This window comes from Schistocerca serialis, chromosome 3, assembly GCF_023864345.2.
Source record: "Schistocerca serialis cubense isolate TAMUIC-IGC-003099 chromosome 3, iqSchSeri2.2, whole genome shotgun sequence".
Taxonomy (NCBI): Eukaryota; Metazoa; Arthropoda; class Insecta; order Orthoptera; family Acrididae; genus Schistocerca; species Schistocerca serialis.
The window spans coordinates 341,240,557-341,249,958 of record NC_064640.1 but is presented as its reverse complement, the minus strand read 5'-3'; positions in this window follow the sequence as shown (position 1 = coordinate 341,249,958).

Sequence of the window (9,402 nt, the reverse complement as noted above, 5' to 3'; positions counted from 1 at the left end):
AACTTCATCAAGCTGAAAGGCAGCAAAGAGCGATGCATTATGTTCAGGTGTAATTGTCGTATCCAAATGGCTGACAATTGGGTCGTAAAAGCTGTCACTGGGCTCATCGATGTAGATGTCTACATAGTACTGACGTAAGATACGCACTACATCATCTTCCGCCATTACGATACGTGCATCATTTGTCGTGAGAGAATGAATACAAGCGCGTCGGCGACGGGTCTGATGCCGAAGCAAATGATATAAGGAAGTAAGTTCTTCCGTCACCAATGAACGCGGCTTCGATCTGATTTTTCAAAATTTCATTTGTATTCTCTTCAAGGTCAACAATTTTGCCTTTACACGCTTAACATCCGCAATTCGCAGAGGGGTGTGAACCGAAGCAGCACAAAGTTCACGTAGGATAGAAAAGTAATATTCATAAGTTCTCCGAAAGTCTTGTACTTTGGCAGCTCAGAAAAGTACAAAAGTTTGCCTGAACCTTGGTTTTGCTAGCTGTGTCCACCAGTCAAGGGTGGAAGAGTATTTTCCAGTGGGCGTAGAATACGCTCCCACACGACCCTCATCACGTCATAGAGAAAGGGGTCAGCTAGGTGAGCGACGTTGAGCATCCACGGAAGGCGAAACAATGTGACTAGTTGCCGTTCAAGATTGAGAGTTGTGGCCACAGCACAGTGATCCGTTAAGTTAGCTGGAATGACTTTAACGTTAAGAATATTATCGCTCAGGCAGTCTGATAAGTACAACCTATCTAACCTGCTACTAGAAGTCGCAGTAAAGTGGGTAAATTTAACTAACGTAGGGTATTTACATATCCAGGCGTCTTTAAGGTGTAAGGAGCGGACCAATTCATATCATTCACAAGAGAAATTAAAATTTGGAGATTGATCCGCAGGACGCAATACACAGTTAAAACCACCACCCAACAGAATACCCGGAGGACTCTTACGCAACAGATAAACATCCTCTTTATAAAAACGCGAACGGTCCACTACGCAGCCAGTGCCAGAAGGGCATATAAAAGAACCAAGGTAAGATTAAAAAGTTGACAATCTATGCCTCTGCCAGAAGCCAACATTTACACCTTAGCAATAGGAACGCCTTCGCGAAAGAATAAGGCGGTCCCCGTAGAATATACGGGAGCTACATTAAAGATCATACGAAAACCAGGAGAAATTAGTAAATAACACCTCCTGTAAGACGATGTCCCCACATGAATCATAAATGAACTGACGCAGCGAAGCGAATTGCAGTTCTGATTCCATACGATTAACATTTAAGGAAAGAAACATGTAGGCTTGTGTCACTGATCACAGCTATACTGGGATGTACGGAACGCATTGAGCAGAATTAGGCAGACAGCTGAGCGCCAAGGTCCACTGCGGAGTCCACAGATCAATCAGACATGTGGGGACCAGAACCCCCATCATCACAACCTTTTTTATTAGATTTCTTTCGTTCCACATCACGACCATGTTGTATACGCTGTTTCTGTCGGCTACGTGGCATAGCGGTCTCTGCAGACGGAGTTGTGGGAGGGGTTACAGTCAGAGCCTCCTGCGCTCAGCACAAGGGTCATGTACTGCAGGTCCAGTCACTAAGGCGGAAGCTTTCTGTGGAACTAACAATATAACAGGTGATGCTTGGTCCATAATTTTATTCTACTCAGGAGTTATTGTAGGCGGCAAATTCGGGAAACCGTCGGAGTCTGAAGACGACGAAGCAGGAGGATATTGCGTAGTCTCAGACTGTAACGGAGGCCGCCAAGACGAGGAGGGGGACTACGCCGCCTCACCACACACAGGCAGCTCAGTAGGAGCCACTTCGCGAGCAGGAAGGATGCTGGAGATAACTTCTTCGCCACCCAACGTACCACGAATGGGAGGTATCGTAGCAGCGAGGGGAGCAGGGGACACAATCGATGCCGAGAAGGTTGGGACAGAAGGCGCAGCCAAATCCTCACCCGCACCATGTAGACTGCGACGTCTCTTGTTTGTCACTGTTACGAGTTCTATCCTGGGGCCAATAAGATTCTGAACCTGTCACGGAGGTAAAGGAGGAAATTCAGTTACACGATTATCATAATTGACTTTTTGTTCATTATGATCTGAAGCAGAAGCAGGTCCGACGCCGGGAATGGAAGTAACAAGATCAGCAACCGTCAATTTGCGATGCTGCATAAATGACAGATTTAATACAAAACCCTCCGAGGGTAATTAGACCGAACGTGTCCACTTTCATTACATAGGACGAAGGTTCCCTCTTGACCAGTACACATGACACGAAGGTGACAGCCGGCCGGAGTGGCCAAGCGGTTAAAGGCGCTACAGTCTGGAACCACGCGACCGCTACGGTCGCAGGTTCGAATCCTGCCTCGGGCATGGATGTGTGTGATGTCCTTAGGTTAGTTATGTTTTAGTAGTTCTAAGTTCTAGGGGACTGATGACCACAGATGTTAAGTCCCATAGTGCTCAGAGCCATTTGTACCATTTTTAGAACTAGTTTGACCATTCTCGGCAGGCAGCAGCACTGTTCAGGACAAATATACGCAATGGCCACTTTTCCCGTCATGGCCAGTTCTCCCCACATTCTCCTACACATACTGTAGGTAATCCTAGACTTGGCTGATACTTTTGCATTTGCATGTTATGTGTGAAATCAGGTGTATACCTGAATAAAATTGTGCATGGCTTGGCAATGTTGAACTCATATCTGATTTTTACTGGTTGTTGGAAGAAAACATAAAAACAATATGTCAGTAGAAATTCTGATGCGCACTAGTAAATTTAATGGATACAGGGGTTACTCTTAGTGGAGCGTGGGATAACGCGATAGAAATGTTACGTTCATAAAGAACCGAAGTTAAAAGCGTCATGTAAAACGGAAACCATGGTTGTGGCAGAGAGGGCGGGGGTAGGAGGGGGGGAGGGAGGAGTTTAGTTTCCGTTCTCCTTCTGTCCTTCCGCTTTGTAGTTCGGTTCATGCAGGGATATGGAGGACGTTTGTGGGTTGGGCGAGAAGGGAGTGCAGGGAAGGAGGGAGGAATAGCACCTCTCCCTTTTTTTCTGTTATCCATTTTCCACATCTGCGCATGAAAATTTCGTCTCAGGCGACTTCACGCTCCGAGTGGCATTGAGTGGCATTTAGCTCTACAAAAAAGTGAATATCTTTGAAAGCTCAAGCTTTAAAACGAGAGTGAAATGGCTTCAACATTGAGAACCCTTCATGGTTTCGTTCACTATTGTCGCTGTGAAAAGCTTGAAGACCACCAGATGTTTGGTTTGCAGGTTCGGGTAGTCTGATATATGTGTACATGGTGATCATGTCTGAGAAACTTGTAAAAGTGTTGGAAGGCAGGTTGTGCTGTGATATAACTGTTAAGAGAAAATTCAGATACGTTGCTCCGTTTCTGAGTTAATTAACACCAAGGTTAACCAACCACGCCGTTGCTCGTGGAAGTGCCAAACGTGACCTCGTTTGGTTTCGTAAACCCGAACATGAGAGCGATACATAAATTGGACAGGAGATGGTGCTAAGCATGAACCCGAGTGAAAGGCTGCGCCCTCTGTGTCATCTACGTTATGAGGACAACTGACACGAATTATATCTGGCAGGCCACTTGAATTTGTGCGCACTATGGCCTAATGGATTAACTTCAATGCTAATGAACTTGGAAATTCCGTAAACGTATAGAATTCTTTTTTCTTAACAATTATTTCTCACCACAACCAAACTTGCAACCCCATCACAAGCTTTCCAGACTGTTTCTAGACACCCTGAAAATATTTTGTGGTGGAGACAGGTTTATTATTTACTTATTTTAGCCTGACGACGTTAGGGCCTTAAGTCCTTCTCTTACATCTGACTAGGAACGACACATACGAAAAATAACAATCAAAAAAATAATAATTTCATTATTAATTGCAATTATAATTGTCAATAGCATTTATAGTAGTCATACCAATAATGATGACAAAATAATGGAGGAATTAGGAATCATATTAATTAGTTATTACATAAACTCATTAATAATAATTTGATTAATGGACGAAAGTAATAATTGCAATAATAAAAATAATAATAATAATTATAGTGACAATAATAATATGCTAATAACAATAATAATAACAATAATGATATAATAGAGGCATTAAGAATGATATTGATTAGTTTAGCACATCTGAAGCCTTGTTTGGTATTGGAAGTGTAAGGGATAGTGAAATAGGAAAGGATTGAAATGAAAGTGGCAACAGTTGCTAGGAAAGAATAGGATTTCAATAGAGAAATCTGTAAAAGAGAGGAGGGAAAAGTGGCGGGGCACGGAGGGTTGAAGAGCGTGAGTTACGCGAAGAGAGAGATATTGTGGTAGAAGGTGGGCCATTAGCTGTCTTTTGAAGTTTGAAAGGGTTTTAATTTCTCTAATATTTTGAGGAAAATTGTTTCAAGGTCGGGTTGCTCATACAGAAACTGATTTAAAGAACATAGTAGTATTGTGTAGATTCTGATATACATTATGTGATCAAAAGTATCCTGAAACCTGTCTGAAAATGACTTACTAGTTCGTGGCGCCCTCCATCGGTAACGTTGGAATTCAATATGATGCTGGCCCACCGTCAGGCTTGATGACAGCTTCCACTCTCGCAGGCACATGTTCAATCAGGTGCTGGAAGGTTTGCAGGGGAATGACAGCCGATTCTTCACGGAGTGCTGCACTGAGGAGAGGTATCGATGTCGGTCGGTAAGGTCTGGCATGAAGTCGGCGTTACAAAACATCCCAAATGTGTTCTGTAAGATTCAGGTAAGGACTCTGTGCAGGCCAATCCAATACAGGGATGGTATTGCCGTGTAACCACTCCGCGACAGGCAGCTTATTATGAACAGGAGCTCGATCGTGTTGAAAGATGCAGTCGCCATCCCCGGATTGCTCTTCAACAGGGGGAAGCAAGAAGGTGCTTAAAACATCGATGAAGGCCTGTGGTGTGATAGTGCCACACAAAACAACGAGGGGTGCAAGCCCCCTCCATTATAAAGACGACCACACCATAACACGACCGCCTCAGAATTTTACTGTTGGCGCTACACACGCTGGCAGATGACGTTCATCGGGCATTCGCCATACCCACACCCTGCCATCGATCGTCACATTGTGTACCGTGATTCGTCACCGTACACAACGTTTCTCCACTGTTGAATCGTTCAATGTTTATTCTTCTTACATCAAGCTAGGCGTCTTTTGGCATTTACCGGCGTGATGTGTGGCTTATGAGCAGCCGCTCGACCAAGAAATCCAAGTTGTCTCACCTCCCGCCTAAGTGTCGTAGTACTTGCAGTGGGTCCTGATGCAGTTTGGAATTCCTGTATGATGGTCTGAATAGATGTCTTCCTATCACATATTCCGACCCTCTTCAACTGACGGCTGTTTCTGTCAGCCAACAGGCGAGGTCGGCCTGTGCGCTTTTGTGCTGTACGTGCCTCTTCACGTTTCCGCTTCATTGTCACATCGGAAACACTGCACCTAGGGATGTTTATGAGTGGGCAAATCTCGCTTACAGACGTATGACACATGTGACACCCAATAACCTGATCACGTTCGAAGTTCGTGAGTTCCACGGAGCGCCCCATTCTGCTCTCTCACGATGTCTAATGATTATTGAGGTCGCTGATATGGAGTACCTGGCAGCAGATGGCAGCACAATGCATCTAATATGAAAAACGTGTGGACTGATGACCTCAGATGTTAAGTCCCATAGTGCTCAGAGCCATTTGAACCAAAAACGTATAGTTTAGGGGTGTCCGGATACTTTTGATCGCCGGCCGGTGTGACCGAGCGATACTAGGCGCTTCAGTCTGGAACCGTGCGACCGCTACGGTCGAAGGTTCGAATCCTGCCCTGTGCATGGATGCGTGTGATGTCCTTAGGTTAGTTAGGTTTAAGTAGTTCTAAGTTCTAGGGCACTGATGACCTCAGATGTTACGTCCCAGAGTGCTCAGAGCCATTTGAACCATTTTTGATACTTTTGATCATATAGTGTACAGAAGAAAGCCTAACTCCACCTACAAAATATCAAAGGCTTTTCAGAGTAATTTTCAGTATTATGGTATAAGAGACCAATGGCATCAGGAGGCGCGTTAGTACATTTTGTTTGATTTCTTACCCCAGGTATCTCTTTATATCTGTATTACACTGAATATATCTTCATGACATTAAAAAGGTCGACTCTTATGCGTAGTGTTTCTTATTTGGAAAAAAACTTTCTTGACACAATCAAGTACGTTGGAGTTACTTCGTGGTTCAGTATCATCTCTCACTGAAAGAATTGGTTTTGTGTTGGCTGCAAAGAACGAATTCTATAGAGTGGTGTTTCCATCCAGCCTCCTTGCAAATGTCCCTAGAGTACGCAAGGCAACGGCGAATCAGGCATTCGAAGACCTTGGCCTGACTCCATGTGTATTAGTCTACGATTGACTCCGCGACCGACTCTGTAGTTGAACGTTTGGCAGCTCTCGAACGAGCTGTGCCACTCACCAAGCAGCACGTACTGGGCCATACGACTTTCAGAGAAGAGACCAGGACAACTTTTTCACAGGCGAGCACCACAGAGCCTCCGTCATCTGTCACAGCTCTACGATCACCCCCAACTGCATCCCTGCACGTCATCTGTACCAGTTGGTGCAACAGTTTGACTTCCGATGTTTGGAGGGAAATGATTATTACAAGTTGCGATTAAGGTAATACAGGAACGACGTCTTTATCATATGGAGGTGGATGGACAAAAACCGCATGCACATCAAAACCAGTTCCAACCCACGCAGCAGTCCCATGTTCCAGCCAGTCACTGCAACCCGCGCGCTGGGGCACGAGCGTTATGGGCACGACCACCCTCGGATCAGCAGCAGCAGGATGACAACCGCTGACGATGCTCCATCGCTGTCTCGGCGCCACAGAACCATCCATAGAGGAACTGAACTTCCACAACGATATCTGCGAGCTTCCTGCGATGGCCGGTCAAGGACAACTACGGATGTTAAGACGACAGAATATGCATCACCAACCTCAAGCCGTCACGCCCCTTCCCTCGTGTCCAACCTTTGTGGCTTATACACTAAGAGCCAAAGAAATTGGTACACCTGCGTAATTTCGTGTAGGGCCGCTGCGAGCACGCAGAGGTGCCGTAACACGACGTGGCATGGAATCGACTAATGTCTCAAGTAGTGCTGGAGATAATTAACATCATGAATCCTGCAGGACTGTCCATAAATCAGTAAGAGTGCGAGGGGGTGGAGATCTCCTCTGAACAGCAAGTTGCAAGGCATCCCAGATTTGCTAAATAATATTCATGTCTACTGAGTTTGGTGACCGGCGGAAGGGTTTAAACTCATAAGAGTGTTTCCTGGAGTCACTCTGTAGCAGTTCTGGACGTGCGGGTGTCGCATTGTCCTGCTGGTATTGCCCAAGTCCGTCAGAATGCACAATGGAACTCAGTGAATGCAGGTGATCAGGCAGAATTCTTACGTACGTGTTACTTGTAAGGGGTCCCATATCACTCCAACAGCACACGCTCCATACCATTACAGAGCCTCCAGTAGCTTCAACAGTCCCCTGCTGACATGCAAGGTCCATGTATTCATGAGGTTGTCTCTATATCCGTACACGTACATCCGCTCGATACAACGAGATTCGTCCGACCACGCAACATGTTTCCAGTCAACAGTCCAACGTCGGTGTCGCCGGGCCTATATCGATGACGTTTCGTTGAATGGTTCGCTCGCTGACACTTGTTGATGGCCCAGCATTGAAATCTGCAGCAATCTGCGGAAGGGTTGCACTTTTGTCACGTTGAACGATACTCTTCAGCCGTCGTTGGTCCTGTTCCTACAGGATCTTTTTCCGGCAGCAGCGATGTCGGACCCATAATGTTTTACAGGATTCCTGATAGTCACGGTACACTCGTGAAATGGTCGTAAGAGAAAATCCCCACTTCATCGCTACCTCAGAGGTGCTGTGTCTCATCGCTCGTGCGCTGACTATAACACCGCGTTCGAACTCACTCGAATCTTGGTAACCTGCTATTGTAGCAGCAGTAACCGACCTAACATCACTACCAGACACTTGTTGTCTTATATGCGCGTTGCTGACCGAAGCGCCGTGTTGTGCCCGTTTACATTTCTCTGTAATTGAATACGCATACCTATATCAGTTTCTTTGGCCCTTCAGTGTAATACAGTTATATTCAATTAGCCGCGCATTTCATAAATCCGAGATCGAATTCGACCAATCCGTCTATTACATATCGGTTGCTTGAAAATTACTTTGTTCGTCATAACCTAATACTGTGCGTTAAAAGTTGCTTCTGATGAAACATTACAGATGCTTCCTGTCACTACACAACATTACTTGAAATTGTGTATTCTTTTTCATATCAATCTGTTTTACAAATATTTACTTTATCGGCTTTACAGTTTTAGTATTTGGTTTCCATTTTGGATATTATTCCCAACTTTATTAACGTCTATTGGAAGTGAGAAATGCCTCTCATTCATAATGCAATAATAAGTTTCTAGGGAGATGAGTTCCACCATTGGGCACAATCAGGTATTTGAATACTGAGAATCTTAATTTTGATACTTTTTTTTACAAAAGCTTTTTGAAGCAATAGATGTACTTCAATCGAAGCTGGAGGAAATGTACCTAGATTCTGGAAACTAGTTTCACTTAAAAGACAATCTTTTAATCAGTTTTAGTTAATTAAAACATCGATAGAACTGATAATCAGCTTTCATGATACAAGGGGTAGTTAAATGAAAACGTGACAGATGCAAAGAAAGTTGACAAATCATGTATTACTCCAAAAATTATCACCATAACTGGTAATAAATTTATTCGACTGTGAGGCAAGACAGTCAATGGCTCCACGAAAAATTGTCAGCAGTTGCCTGCGGAACCGTGATTTGTACCCAGGTGTGCACCTTTTCGTCCGGAGAAAATCGACGTCTTTCTTCTGGACACCAAAAATGTGGAAATCGTGTAGGGAGAGATTGGGATGGTATGGAAGATGTGTAAAGGCTTCCCAGCGAAACTTCTGGAACTTAGTCGGAACAGCCTCGGCAACATGTTCGTGGGCATTATCATGCAGTATAATGATGTCTTTCGTGAACATGCTAGGGCGTTCGGACTTGATAGCGCAATTCAGTTTTTACGAAGTGTCCGTCATACATCAAGGCCAAACGTCCAGGAATGCTGAGAGCGGCATCATTGCGTTGCAGGATAATGGCTACCCACATGCAGGCAAGGTTGTTTCGATTACGTTACAGAAGTTTCGCTAGGAAGCCCTTACACATACACTGTACAGTCCCGATCTCTCCCCATGTAATTATCATATTTTTGGAGCCCCGAAGATAGAA